Raw genomic sequence first — 15,754 nt, 5'->3', positions numbered from 1 at the left:
GAAGTGCCCAGGCAGTTCCTCCAGTGGCTGGCAGGACAGCTTTGTCACTATTGCAGCTGTAATTCCAGCGCCTGCAGACTGTCTCCCTCACCACCCTGGTAATTCAGCCTCTAATGGTCAGGAGTTTGGAAAGAGGCACCTGCACCTGGGTACCACAGTTGGCAAAGCAACGTGCTGCTGGCAGAAAATCTGATTTGTATGATTGTTTCCCCTCCAACGTTCAGACATGTCAGGCCCGGTAAATTAGTAAGATCAGCTTTTTTTGAGTTTAACAATTATTTCCATGCATTTCTCATGAGCTTTGCTCTTTCTGTGAAGCCAGATAAAAATTTGTACCGTGTGGAAACTTTGCCCTGTGTCTTTATTGTGTTGTGGTGTCCTTGAAAGGGAACAAGCCTGGTGAACACCAGGCCTGAAATCAGCAACAAAGGACGGGTGGGGAGAGGGAGGGAGGAGGGATGGCAGCTGAAATGGAGTGCACGCATGCATCCAAGGTGAACTGCACGACTGCCAGGGGTAACTCGTTTATTTCGTTTGGAATTTGTCACCTTCTACTGGAAATGTATATTTCTTAAGCTTCAGAAAATGAAATAACCCTTTCTTTTTTTGGGTCAGACTTCCACCTGACACACGTGACTTCCTTGCTATGAGAATGCAGCCCACGGGAGTTCTTAGCATCCTTTCCAATAGCAACAGCTTCTGAAAACAATCAGATCACAGGCTTTTCCTCAGAAGGGAAACAAAAAAAGGGAAGAAGGAAGCTAATAAATTACATGAAGTTTCTTACATCTAGTGACAAACGTTATGAAAAACCCCACAGCCCTTTTTAACTGATGCTTTCTCCTTGCCTGTCATCTTTGTTTATACTGTACCTATCCGTCTTTGCTACCTCAAGTCCTTGAACTGCTGCTGAAAGGAATGAAGAGAAGCATATAACACGTGCTTTATTACCAAACACTGAGACCCTTCTCTTTCTTTAGCCTTTCAAGAAATAGTGGGGGAGAGGACTGGGAATCTTCTGAAGATGAGAGGAAAAGATGCTGAATTGGGGGTGATAGGTCTGCTATCAACCTGTGGGTACAGAAAAGAGTCCCCACAGGTGACATTGAGACAGCTCCAAAAACTGAGCCAACTCGTGTCAAACAGGGCTTCTGGATGAGAGCCTGCTTCAAGCTAGCTCTTCAAACAGGAGGAGGTGAGGTGTTTGAGTGTTTCAGGCACCTTAGTATGGACAGGAATGGAAAAAACACATTTAGAGACATGCGTCATTTAGAGATGCCTATAATTATCCATCACCATTAGTAAAAATATTAACCTGAAAACCAGACGAAGTCTTTGTCAGCCTTATGCTGGTAGATGCGAGCACAGGTAGCAGTGAGGAACCAAGAGCTTTGGGTAGCAGCACAGCTGTGGTAATAGCTGCTGCTCTTCCCTCTGAGCTGCCACGTGCTCCTGGGTGGACAAGCCAGAGGGAGAAGCTTGTTCTCTCCTGCTTTATTCCCACAGGTTTTGTTGGGTCACTGACACTGTCTCCGTAAGGACAAACCCTCTATCGGCTGTTCGGCTGCTTCTCGGCTGCTGCTAATCCTCATCCCCCATTTACTTATCATCGCCTAGAAGCAGAGACTGCCTTTGTGCCGTGTTCTTTCTTTGGAAAAGCTGTTGCCATTTATAAATACTTACAAATACTTTTCACATCTTTTTATTACATTTTTACTAGCCTCTGTAAACAGTTCACAGATCAGCCACCACTGCCATAGCTTACATTCCTGCTGTTTTTCAGTGATTACTGCTATTGCTTATTTTTATTTCCTCAGGTCAATGAGGCTGTCTGCTAACCCCCTTGCTTCTATAACTCTGGAACCAGTGTTTGCATTAAGAGAAACTCTTTGTGATGCTGAATGAAAGCAGAGCACTGGGGGCACCGAAAAATTAGAGCATACATTCGTTCTTTAAAGACTACGTGGTCACTTTGCTCCCTCTTCTTCTTATTACAACACCTCCATATACTCAGTGTTTGCCTCTTACTGCAGCCTCATAGCTCAGAAATTTTAAAAATAGATTTGTACCCAAATCCAACTTCAGAATGCTATCTATCTCCTTTGAAAATTTCTGCAGTTTAATTGTCCTAAAAAAAAAAAAAAAAAAAAGAAAATCTCCTTTTTTAACGCTCTAAGAACTTTTAAATATTCATACATAAATAGATTAACACCAAAACCAGGAATTTTTAGTCCTAACTGCAAAAGCCAGACCCTGCAATTGCTTACACCAGTGCAGAGTTCTTCTAACTCAGTCGAAGGCTACAAAGATGCAGCAGTCTGTCCATGTGGCTTTATTTCTAGTGAACTCATCCCAAAAATCACCACGCTACATTTCTGACTCTTATAAAATCACCAAAATCTATTAATAAAAAAAAGAAGAAAAACATAAGAAAAAAAAAAAGAGAAAAAAAAAAAAGAGAAAAAAAAAAAAGAGAAAAAAAAAAAAGAACTGATTGAGAGAAGAGCTTGAACCATCTTTTAATTTTCTACCCAATTTCACCTAGCAGTCTGACCGTGATCCAGGACTTTTGCTTCTGTGCAACACCACAGCATAAGTTATAATTCCTTTAACAATTGGAAAATATAACTGAATCCAGAAGCACAGCCGAATGCTTAGCATCCAAAATCTAGTACCTTTTATTACCACATATGCAAATATTTATATACACATCTTGATCTTCCTGACTTCCGATATTCTTTTTTGTTACTGCCTACATTTTTAATTAATTATATAATTGTTCATTACCTCTTTTTTTCTTTTTTTCCTCCAAGAGCACTACTATTTTTTTGTGTGTGTCAGACATATTATATCCAGTAAGAGAAAAAGAAAAAATTGTTATGATAATTTCATTTTCCTAGACAACGAACCTGAAAAGAATTACTCAAAGGAAAATTGGGAAAAAAATAGTACAAATTTGAAACCAAAACAAAACTTTTGAACCAAAGTAAAATTTATTTTAACTCTTATTTTTCTCTGGAGGATTTTGAGTAAATAAAACATTTGCACCGTTTTTTTTTGTTTTGTTTTGTTTTGTTTTTTTCCTATTCCCTTTCAGTTTGAAATTCAAATAGGAGAAGGAAAAATATATATATACCTAGAAACAACAGAGGATTTGTGTACCTGTAAAGTTATATTCTGGAGGGAAATGAAACTTTTTCATGAATGTTTTCACCCCTTCAAAAGGAAAAATGCTTCATCAGGAAAAAAAAAATGCAGACAAATGTTGTAAAAGGTACTTTAAGCATATCTCAGACATATTTATGACTCTGAAATGTATGATATCTCAGTAATCCCTGCTCTATTACATTATTCAGCTGCCAACTATCCTGCATTTCATACCCTTTATAGGCGTTTAACATAAAGCACCCTTCATTCTGACTTTGAATTTTACTTTTTACCTTCAGATTGCCATATCATCTCTATTCCTTACCTATTCATCTACGTATTTTACTAATGCAAGTTACTATAACGTTTAGGAGTTGAGCTCTATATATCTACTGCTTTATATTTCCTATCATTGCATTCACTGAATACCAAGGCTTTGCTACACGTTTTCCATGGAAAGTCCCTACTAGACATTAGGTAAAATCAGTAGACATTCCAAAATAACACTTCCCTTTAACTGTTTGATTTCTATTTATAATTTTAAATTTGTTTCCCTTTCTTTTTCCTCTGTTGTTTTCAAGCCTCCTCCTACCATTCCCTTCTATATCTGTTATGGCACTCATAGTCCTCATGCTAAAATGCCAGCTTGGCAGGGCCGCACATGAACCCTGGGAGGTGTCATCCACTTCTATAGGTAGCTAAAGCCAAGCTGGACACATTCAAGAAAGCTATCTTGGTCTCTGCCTCAACATCCTAGAATGACTTTCTGTTCCTCCATCCTCTCCTTTTATACCCCTGAAATCACAAAGAAAACTTGTTACAGAACATGCAGAAATATTGTCACCTTAAACTACAGAGAAGCTGTCTTGGGTTTGTCTAGACAAACACTGTTTTCTATACCAGATTTGCTTTTTTAATATCAGATAAAAAATCTGTCATTTTTATGTGGAAAGCCATTTTGCCCAGCACAGAGACACACAAACATTTATAGTATTAAATAACTGTTGTATCCATATGCAGGCTTTATTCTTGAAGCAAAAACATCTCCCAAAAGATTATGTTCTCAAGTAGTGGTGATTTGAAATAAAACAGCGCATATGTTATTGAATAGGAGCATGATAGCATTCGCTTCAGAAGTAACCAATGTTGGACTAATAATAATAATAATTTCCAGAGTGCTGGCTGCCATTCAAAACTCTCCTGGAGTCACTGAAACCGGTTGATTGAATAACCTAACAAACAACTCCTTTCCGTAGCCTTCCCTCTCTCTGCCAAAAATCAAAAGTAACAAACACAGTATGGCTCATATCTGCCACTCTACTTGATGTCACTCTGACATATTAATTCAAATTTTACCAAAGGTTCATTTCAGGAAATCTGAATGCTCTTTTAAAGAGATGCCAATTATGGTTTCTGCTAATGTCTTTCCCAGCTAAAGACCCTAGTATCATGACTGGCCCTGCTGACGGTAGAACAGACTCAGTCAAAAAAACAAGTGCCATCCTAAAGAAACAGTGCGTGACAAATGTTGTAGTTAAACATTTGATAGATCCTCCAGGAAAATACCGCAGTATTTAAATGTGAAAGGAATATCCAGCTCAGTTGTGTGAAAACCTCCAGTTAATTCCTACATAAAGGGCAATCTTGGTCTGCTAATGGAACCTGGGCTGTATATTAATATCAGATCCTTATTCGAGTCTGGATATACATAACATCATTTGTAATTTCTCCAGAAATCTGAAATGGACAAACCCTTGTTTTCAGTTGTATTTTTCACTGATATCAAATACAATTCTCGGACCTGATGACTGTGTGAACTGATTTTCTGCATCCGCTCCAAAATGTTTGGAGAAAATACTGTTATTAAGCCCTATACTACTGCTCCTTTAGATAGATGTACTGAAAGGAAACCTTTAAAAGAGCAAGACAGGTAATTTGGAAATAACAAGTGGACCAAAAGAAAGTTCACAGTTCACCTGATCAGAGTACAAATCTTGGGTTGGCTGCTACTGAGACAGCAAGCAACCACAACATAATCTCAAATCTACCAGTAACCTAGCCCTAAATCCTTTAAGTGGGGAAAAAATAAAAAAATAAAGAGATGAAAACCAGCAACAAAACCTACTTGGAGTGAATTCATTAGGTACTTGTTGAATCTTCAACGAACACATGATTTTGTTTTCCAAAGTATCTAACACTGAGCTGGCTTCCACGTTCTGCTAGCAATTTATTATTTTTATTTTTTTTTAACTGGGGGGTAGAATGAGATTGTAAGTAAAATGTTTTCAAAAGACATATTGAGGATAACTTATCTTTGTTAACTTCCTGCTTTGTAACCAATCTGTTCTCCACTTAAATCTACATACAGTTATTTAGCAGAGTACTGAAGTGGACAGTAGTAGTAGGTCCAACAGTGACACTTTGATCCATTTAGCCCAAATAGCCCTGTAAGGACTTGTGTTTGAAACCGTGGCTCACCAAATCCTGCTCAGCAGCAACCTGCTGTTAGCAACACTTGGGCTCATGAGATATCCTCAGTGATATCCCAAGAATCTTGCTCCCCTCTACGCCCTGCATAGCTTCAACAGATTCAAAGGGCCTTAGAAATTGACTTAAAAGTTTTGGTCTTTCCTTCACAAAGAAAAGACCCCACCTCACCCCCCCTTATTGACCTAAATAAGAATCTAAGCTGTATCTTTAGTTTATGTCCTGAAGCCTGTTTCCCAACTACATGTTAGCGATGGAGCAAAAATAAGCATTTTCCCTGCATTTGTTGAAAGCCTAGCAAAGGACACGTGGCTTAGAAGAAACAAAGGCAAAACAAGGTGGCACAGTAAGAGTTTGTGAAAAAATATGTAGGCTATCCCTACTGTCACCACAGCAGCATAATTTCTACTAAACTGTACTTTCAGGCAGTGCAATTAAGAATTTAATGGTACCTCCTAAAGAAAACAGAAATATCACATTTTTACAGCTTCTTACACACCAGAGTCCTGAGCCCCGATTTATTCCCATTCTGTTTGAAGCTTGTAACAGCTCTGGAGATGGATTTCATTAATGTGATCTTCATTGCTTCACTTCTCTTTCTAAGTCCTCCCCACTCATTAGCTCCAAAGAGAGCCAGTGCAGGTTAATGGTAGAACAGCCATATAATAGACCCATAATCTAATAAGGGCAAAACTTTAAGTGCAGGAGATGAGGGGAGGAAAAAGGTGAGGGGAGGGAAAAAAAAAAAAAAAGAAAAAAACATTTCACTATTCTGTTTTTGAGACCAGAATGACAATTTACATTTGTTGCTCCCCTGTTAACAGATGTGAATCGAAGTCTGCAAGTATGAACAGAGAGTTTTGGATCAGGGCCTAAAGCCTACCCAAAACTCCAGCTGGATTACATGATGAGTCCAGTTCTAAATCCTCATGTTCATTTTAACCCTGCTCAGTAGCTGGTAGCAATACTGGTAGTGTATATATTTGGATAAATGCAAGTTCCAGTGAAAATCTGTTTTAGTCTCTGGTCAATCACAAAAGATCACATACTACAAGATCCTAGGTTACTACCAACTGGTTACACGAAGAATCAACTCTGATACACCTCCCCCTTCCCTCTCTCCCTTTTTTTTTTTCTCTTTTTTTCAATTCGGTATGAATTAGATGTCCCAAATGATCTTATAGAGCCTGCATTACGGTGCCTGCTTGCTAAGCTGCAAGGTACTGCTATGGTTATGTTGATAATGGTCTATAATAGAAAACACCAGCATGTTTTTCTGATCTGATAGGCATCTAGCAAGCAGTTATCAGCCAGGAAAATGGTGCAGGGCTAAATCCTTAAATATATTCTTAGGTCAAGAAACTCTATCTTGCCTGCAACATATAAAACTTCAGTTGAATGCAACTAGCCTCATGAAAATGAATGCCGCAGTTAGGGGTAACTTTCAACTCACTAGCTGGGCAATGTAAGTGTGATTTGGGCACATTTGTTATATTTGTTGTCCTTTTCAGCCAGAAAAATCAAAAGCTGCATCAGAAGAAACCCCACAAGTTTCTAAGCAAATGACAGAAACTGTTCTGCAGCAGCCTGCTATAACGAGGTATCACAACACCAACCAGTGCATTTCAGAGGTAATAAATAAATAAATAAATAAATAAATAAATAGATAAATAAATAAATAAAAACAAGGGCTTGCTCAAAAACAACACGCCCGCAACCCATTCTCACCAGTGCTACAGCCTAAAATGCATCAATTGGCTTTTATCTTTTTGTGGAAGGATACAGATTGACCTAAGCCACTGGAGGTAAATGATTATATGATTTAACAGGCACTAATGCTTGTTAAAAGCTTTGCCTGGGCAGCCAATTTTACACCCACAGAAAATACTTCCTGCATTATTCTAAATACCAATCTTTCCAGGTACCGCTTACAACAAGCTCCCCGTTGTTTTTGACTTGATTACCTTTCTGTAAGCATGATGCAATCTTAAATAAATAAATAAATAAATAAATAAATAAATAAATAAATAAATAAATTAGAGTTCAGTCATCGTCCTGGTGCAGGATTCTTCCCCCCTTGTACAGCGTGCTTCGGTTTCATAAAATGCATCAGCTAGGCTGGGGAAATCTCATTGGGCCCTGTGCAGGGGCTGTGCCAGGCAAAGGAAACTTTCTCTCACAGTGAACGATAATTGTAGCCTCTTCAGCTTCCTCCTCTTAATTTCATTTTATTACACCTACAGATTCACCTGAGAGCAGCAGCTTACACTCTGCTTGAGTGATTTCTTTTTCTTCTAACAGACCTAGATTTGCATGGGATTTTTAAAGACAGCTGGGTTTTAATCAGGACTAAAAAAATATTTTTTTAAAAAATGCATCTAATGAGTCATTAAACCATGTATAGTTAGAAATACTTCTACTTTCAATACACATCAGAGTTTTTTTATTTCTGGAAGAAATGCACATTAATTCATAATTTTACAATAAAATTGGGATTATTTTGCTATAGTTATTTTTACAAATAAATGCTGGGTTCTTGCTTATTAAATGTGCCTTCAATATTGATATTCTATTCACTTCCTCAGCTTGGTGGTATGCAGACACATGCAGATGATAACCATGTATTTTAATATCCACATAAGTTTACATTTTACTTTAAATTAATTACATATTAATGAAACCAAGTATAAAAAAGAAGTCATTCCATAAAACAAGACAATATCTAACTGCACAGACAAGGAAGTGGTAATATTAGCCAATAACAAATCATTCAAATTCTACTAATTCTACAAATTACTATATTTAGAAAATGAATATCATGGGGCTATTTCTACCCAATGTGATTCCACTCAGTGAAATTACATGCCACAGAGCAGAGTAACACTGCGATGCATGAGCACCTCTGTGTTTTGGGAGAAATAAAACTGACATCTTGCTTTGTTTAGAAGAGTCTTCAGAAATGTACCTCTTAAAATTAATATCCTCTGCAATTCTCAGTGAGAATGGCTAATATCCCATATCAGGTTCGGGCATGTAAAAAGGTGATCCCCCTAAGAAGCACTTAATTTAGTTTGCTTTGCTCCTCTTGATGCAAGTCAGCACAGAATAGTTGTACATCAAGCGAATCAGACCATTTCAAAATAGCACACTTTCTGCTGGACTGATAGAGAGTTTTCCAAGACTCACCTTTCACTGAGCACTTAACTTTGCCTGTCTCCAAAATAGGCGTGTGAATGATTAAATGAAATTCTGAAACCTGGAATGAACAAAGACCTGCAAATTGGCAAAAAGAATTGTCATACGAAGCAGAGAAGGTCATTTATTATCTCTCTGCCACAAGTGACCCATCTGCACAATGAGGACACCAACCCACAGAGAGGCATTTATAAGCTTTCTTGAGGTCCCTAAGTATACATGTGGCAAACATCACTACCAAGTCTTATTAAGGGCCGGCTTCTGAATGTACGAAGCATAACAGAGCAATCGTATATACCACTACGTTTCTTAATAAAGAAAGAAAGCTTTCTTCAAAATGCAACTGTTTATGATTTATCATTGATCTCCAGAAACTGCGTGTGTGTCCAGAAATTGCACTTATGAAGCAATATTTTAAAAGCTAGCTCTGGGAGAAGAAAGGTGGCTTTAAATCGACAAAACATTTATTTTCTTGGAAGTCATTAGAATCGACATTTATCTTCCTTTCACGTGTCTGCTTGACAATTCTTTTTGTTATTTTTCCAATAAGCTTTGCTCTGTTAGCATTTTTCTTTTTTTTTAAAAAAAAAAAAAGGAAAAAATATAAGTGTAGATGTGGAATTGCAGGACAAGCTCTGCTGTTACAGCTGGGAGGGAGCAAAATGCTACAGGCTGTTGGGTGAAGTCCTGCATCAAGGAAAGGGGGGATGAAGTACGAGGTGGGAGGGCTTGGGATCAGCTTACGCAAAGCTCCTCTTTCACTGTGCTCCTCTCGACAAGGGAAGCTATTTGAAAAGCTGGAGCATACCCAGCAGTGACACAGGTGGCCAAATAAATTTAAATTTTATCCAAAAATTTAATGAATGTAGACTTCAGGAGTTATTAGTGCTTGCCTTAGGTCACCCTTTGCCCCTTAAATGTGACCCCTGTCTCACGTTACATGCATTTAACTTGCCCCCTCTCCCAAAGCCCCCTCAAAAGTATTTTAATAACTCCCAGCAAAGCCTCAGATGGCACATACTTCAGGAGAAAATCTACAGTTCACCACTGAACAACAGCCACACACTTCTCTGAGCACTGCAAAACAGAAGCAGCAGTGGGATGAGGATAAAGAAGTGGAATTAAATTTGCACTCTTCTCCCATCTCGCTCTTATCGAATGAAAATTGCAAGAATAGGGCTTTATCCAGATCTACTATAAATACTTTCTCCCACTCCAAGAGAGCATTTACATTTCTGTACAAACAAAATTTTTTTTTAAGAGAAAAAGAAACATTCTCACTTTAAAAATAAAATAAAATAAAAAAGTAAAAAAACTCCACTAAATATATGTCATTTGTTTAATCGTGGAGACAGACATGATGATGACAGAAGACGAAAGAAGAAGGGGAAGGAAAACGTGAGAAACAAGTTAACATTCAGAAGCCAAGCTGATTAAAACCCTGGACAAAACACTGCATTTACAATTTGCTATTTTTGCCCTTATTCGGGGGCAGCAGAGTTACGCCTGCTCTCCACGAAGCTTCAGAAGATCGTTTTGTTTAATAAGCTCAAAGATCCAAGAGAAACATTTGCTGGGAAAAATACCAGAGGAGCTTGGCTTTCAAAGTGATTCAAACACATCTTTTTACTACAAAGTGTCTTTTCAATTAGGATGCTAGGAATCAGACGAAGCTAAGAAGTAAGGTAATGAGGGCAGGCATGACATGGCAGCCTCGGGGCTCCGTGGGATTTTCCTTCAGCATTTGATTCAGCCCCTTGGAGGAACCTGGGGTGAATGTGATAGCAAACGTCTGCCTCTCTTCCCTCATGTCCCTGCTTTCAGGTCTCACGTGCTCTGTCACACGTTCACATCTATTGTGCGCATACCACTACAATTACAGACCTTTTGTTTTCAGGAGTTCACCAGTTTGTTCTTTAAAAAAAAAAAAAAAGAATAACTTTAATAACAGGAGGCCAGACCTGTTTCTAGCCACTGGGAGATTAAATGAGGGAGGGAGGGATCATCTGAAAGTCTCTCTGTGTTAGAAACATCAAGTAATGACCTTTATTACTAATGACCTAGGCCCTCCAGCGATGAACCTAGACAACACTGATTAAGAGAGAAGCCTGCTGCTTTTTAAAGGCATATAAAATAAAAGGAGCCTTTGAGTTAATAGAGTGGGGTATGACACCGAAGGAAATGTAAGAATGAATGAGCTATAAAAAGAAGGGATTTTTCCCACTCTGTGGAAGACAATGAGAAATTAATCCATCAATATAAAAGCTTGAATCATAATTTCATAAGACACTACAAAAGTAGATCTTTACAAGATAACATTAACTAAATCTCACACTGCAGATTTGCATAAAAGAGACAGCAGCTTCCTTCTGGTAATGGTATGGACCAAATAGAAACTTATGCTTAACAAAACATCAACTGCCAGCCTTAGAATAAATAACTCATAATGAATTTGGTTTTGCATCATATGCCAGTATAAAATACAATAATAAAAATAAAAATAAAAATAATAGTAATAATAATTATTATTATTATTATTAATGCAATGGCAATCTTAGCTATTTCTATCAATGTGGTAGCTAAAGCTTCCAAAATGTTGACTCTGCTTTAATTCTGTGAATGCCAAATCCTCAGGCTGGTACAGCTGTCAAGAGTCAAAGGGACATGACTGGTTGTTACCAGATGCCTTCTCTGGGAATACATCTTCAGTGGAAAGATGTTCTCCTCTGATCTATGCCATTCCCAACTCCACGCTGTAAGAGCACTAATAACACATACAGCTTTTTATTATTAAATAGTTACAGCTCAAAGCCATCATTAAGAGCCTCAGTGTTTATGTTCACATTAATGACAGGCACTACATGCAGCAAGAGAAAATACAAAGAGCATGCTACAGAAACACTGCTGTGGGAGAAGATGTCAGAAGAAAATAAAAGCTGCAGACAACATGGAAACATGGGAAGGCAAGCTAAGTTGAGGACAAATGACAGCTAACATCAGAATTTGCTTGTACACCTCAAAAATAGCTGGGGGGTTGCCAGCTGATGAGGAAGAGTGACACTAACTCCCAAAAATATCATCTGGCTGTGTCCTGTAGTGACATAGATGTATGAAATTTGGTAGAGCTCAGGTGATGATAAGTTACACCTGCCCTTTTCTGTGTTGTACTTGCAATGCAAGTACAAGTTTTTTCCTCCCAGTGAAGAAAAGTTGAGCCCCATTCTTTTACCACAAGCAAAGCTGTTAAAAAAAAAAAAAAAAAAAAGTGTAGGAAATACATATACATATGTTTTAAAGAGAGAGAGAAAAGCAGCTGTTTAACATATTAGTTTTGTTGCCTCAAATATGGGGAGCAGCAGACAGAATTCGGGATGTAAAGATGGAGAAATGGAGGCTTTTGTATAAGAGGATATGTATTCCTTTTGGCTTTGAGCTGTATTCATACATATTAATGTACCCCTGACCTTTTAGTCTTGGTCACGCCATAATCACAATGCTGCTCCACAGCTGGCAATTGTCCTCTCGATATGGTGGTGGTGTCTGGAAAATCTCCTCATTATATTTGCATATATGTGCACTGATGTCTATTTTTAGGCCGATGCCACAGGTCTTACCTGACATGTCACATACCTGACTGATTTAAAGCTAATGACAAGTTTATCTATTCATAGTTAATCTATTCATGTCTGTCTGGATTTAGCAGCTTATCTCGACATTGTTTGTTGACACGGAGCACGTAAAGTTAGCTGTCATGAGCTAAGGTTTACGATGCCTTTTGTCAGGACAGACTAAAGACCAGAAAACCTTCTAATGGATCCATAGGTTGGTACACACACACAGTTACCAGTCCATGCACATGCTTAACCAGGGAAATAAGCAGGCAGCTTTCTTCAGATGCTAGGCTCTGATCTGGCACGTCCTAGGATTGTTTCCATCAGTGAGGGCAGGACACTTCTGCCCTCATGGCACACACAACTCCCCAGGGGCAATTAAGGCCCAGGCATCACTTCCAACAAGTTTCCAAAGCAGCACAACAGCCAGGACTCCTTTCTCTTGACCCTCAGGGGGAATCACATCGTTTTTTATCCATCGGACCGCTCTTCAGTGCACACAGGCTCAGTCAGGTGCCTTTTACATCATTCTGTGACGTTGCCTGGCCACTTTCCCTTCAGACCACTTCTTGGTCTGCTGGATTTCCCCGCATAACCAAATGCAGTCTGCAGCGGGTGACCCATTTCTTCCAGGCAAGCGCACCCCAACAGCTGCAATTTCAATCACGCAGTGAGATTTTTGGTCCTTAAAAACAACAAATTTCATACATGATTAACGAATAACCCTGTCCAGAACACGGCACTGCATTAAATGTATTTTCCCAGATCTACACAGATTAAAACTGTGTATTCTCTGCATTACGCCTACAATTTTTGGAAGTCTTTCCTGAGCCAGATTTTTCAGGAAATAATCAGTCTTTGTGGAAATATGCTGGCTCAGTCTTCATATTTGTCTAAATGACTGATTGCCCCTTTAAAAATTAATTTCTACACTATCTATACCACTGAGCTCTGAGAATTATGTTTCATGTTTTAACAATTCTTCCTTAGCTCTTTCTTAAAACATTAAAGAAGTATTTGCCTCCCTTCCAGCTCCTGGCTCTACAGCAACTGAGAGATCTTTCATGAATGGTTTTTTTCACTGTAAAATTGCTATTCATGAAAACTAAATGAGTTCACAGGAATGGGATGGCTTACATTACACTCCTGGCTTAAGAGGCTCATTTTTATTAAATCTGTTTATAGTCACAACAAATTTTTATTTGGCTATTTAAGCTATCTACACTCTATAAATGGTTGATAACTTCAAAAAAAATTTTCACTTCAATTTCAAAATAATATTTTTAGATGTGTCTGTGCAGAATATTTTATGGAGTCTGCTATTTCAAAAAGTTCAGTGCTTGCTAGCTTTTCTATCTGTTACACCACAGCCCGCCGAATAGCATGTAGAGCAGCCAAATGCCAGCCTGCGTGCAGAGCTGTGACAAAAGGGGACAGGAAAACTCGAGGAGCTCCCAGTGACTGTGGAAGAAATTGCCGGAGTGCCAAAAGGAGGAATAAACAAGTTTAAACTCTCAAGAGAGGAGATAAAGCAGTAAGGGCAGAACGAGTGGTTTGCTGAAATGCTCAGAGCTGAGCTCAGCCTCCCCCTAGCAGCCCCTAGGTGCTCCGAACGAGCACCACTCATGTTAGAAAACATTATCATTGCTCAGCTCTCACTATCAGCCCAAGCCCGGCTGTGCCTCTCCATTTTCTGTTTGGGATCATCTTTATCAAATACAGCAATGCTACTAGGCAGCAGGGCAGCGCGCCTTTACTTTCTTGCCAAGGTAAAAACGCATGTTTACAGACAGACCCCCTGCAGGCTTCCTTTCTGTCTGAGAGACACCCCAGGTGGTCACGCAGCTGCAAGTAGCCATCTCCCTCCCAACACCTTGTCCTGTAGAAACATCTTCTGAATTTAGCGGTAACATGATGAGCTTGGGCTGCCTGGTTCAACTGAGCTTGTAGGGTAAGGCTTCGGTCCACATTTGCTCATCTGGTGAACTACTCACTTTACCATTTATTCAAAGCAGGGACTGGCTTCCAGTGCTCTTCCGTATTTCTCCTGAATATCCAGGACTGACAGCTTTAAAATACACAGCTTCTTGCAAAACAAAGGTTAAGAGGCACCAAGTAACTGCACCAATGTAATACCAGAGGGAGTACTCCAGAGTGCCTACACACGTTTGGGCTATCCTAATTTCTGTGTTCATTCTGCTTTACTTTTCACCTGTGATAACTCTAACAAGCTGGAGAATATCCTTTAAGTATAAAACATAAATCCTTTTAGAGTGTTTAAACACTTAATTTCCTTTGAAAACAATTATTCGAATGGATGGCCTATTGAAAGTCAATGCCATTCGCTGATAATCACTAGCACCCGTAGTTGTAAAAGTCTAATTACATGGTTATTTTAAAGGATTGTTTTTCAAATGATTAAGCCAGATTGATGTAGATAAACCACAAATCTGACTGTAAAAGCTTTTATTTCAAATATATATATATATATATATCATCCAAGGCTGGATTAAAGAGTAGAAATTCCTGGAGCAATAAAATATTATAGTTCAATTTAAATAAGATTTCTACTCAGTTTTTACCCATGCCCACAAAACACTGGGTTGGAACAAATTTTCTTCCTTACTTTGCAACTGTAAATTCAATGTATGCCTGAGTCATGCTAACATCTCTCTCCCCAGTGGAATGGAAATGCTTCTACTTTTTTTATAAACCAAGAAATTAGAACTATTTTTGGCTGTGATGCAGCCATAATGCATGCAGATGCATTTGTACCTGAGAAATGCAGAGTATGTAAATGAGAAACAGAGGCCAAGAAGTAAAGAGGTCAGGCTGCTAAAAGTCTTATCTTCCCTAATAGGTTGTTTTAGTGTACTAAGGAAAGGGGGACACATACACAATTTGTAACAGAAATACAAGAGGTTAATTACTGTACTCTGTCTTGGCTGGACTGAAAGCACAATTGGAAACACCAACATCTTGCTAAATTGGTAATAATAATTATTATTATAAATAGCAGAGTATGTGATCCATTCTCCCCACATAAATTATTTGTGCTAATTTTATCCTAATGAATCTTACTCCTAAAACCAGATAGGCACTGCTGATCATTTTGGGACAAACCATAGGATGCTCCTCCCAAAGTTCCAGGGCTACAAGCAGCCTCATGGTCATGTCTGTGGACTGTCTGAAGTCCCTCACAGTTTGTTCTACCAGATACTTTACTTTTGAAGAGAAGTTCTGGAAAACCTGAGCTCACAGGGTCCAGACAAAAGTGTGGTTTTCTGTTTATTTGTTTTTCTTTTCTTTTTTCT

The 15,754-nt window shown here is 38.6% G+C and overlaps 1 long non-coding RNA gene across 1 annotated transcript in view; it reads right to left on the bottom strand.

Moving 5' to 3' along the window:
- LOC310899349 overlaps positions 1–15,754 on the bottom strand; it is a 65,707-nt gene that overhangs the window by 40,583 nt on the left and 9,370 nt on the right. The window lies entirely within an intron of this gene.

Source organism: Anser anser (assembly GCF_964211835.1).
Source record: "Anser anser genome assembly, chromosome: 4".
Classification (NCBI taxonomy): Eukaryota; Metazoa; Chordata; class Aves; order Anseriformes; family Anatidae; genus Anser; species Anser anser.
Note: the sequence above shows the minus strand (reverse complement) of the source record. Positions and strands in the feature narration are given on the sequence as shown.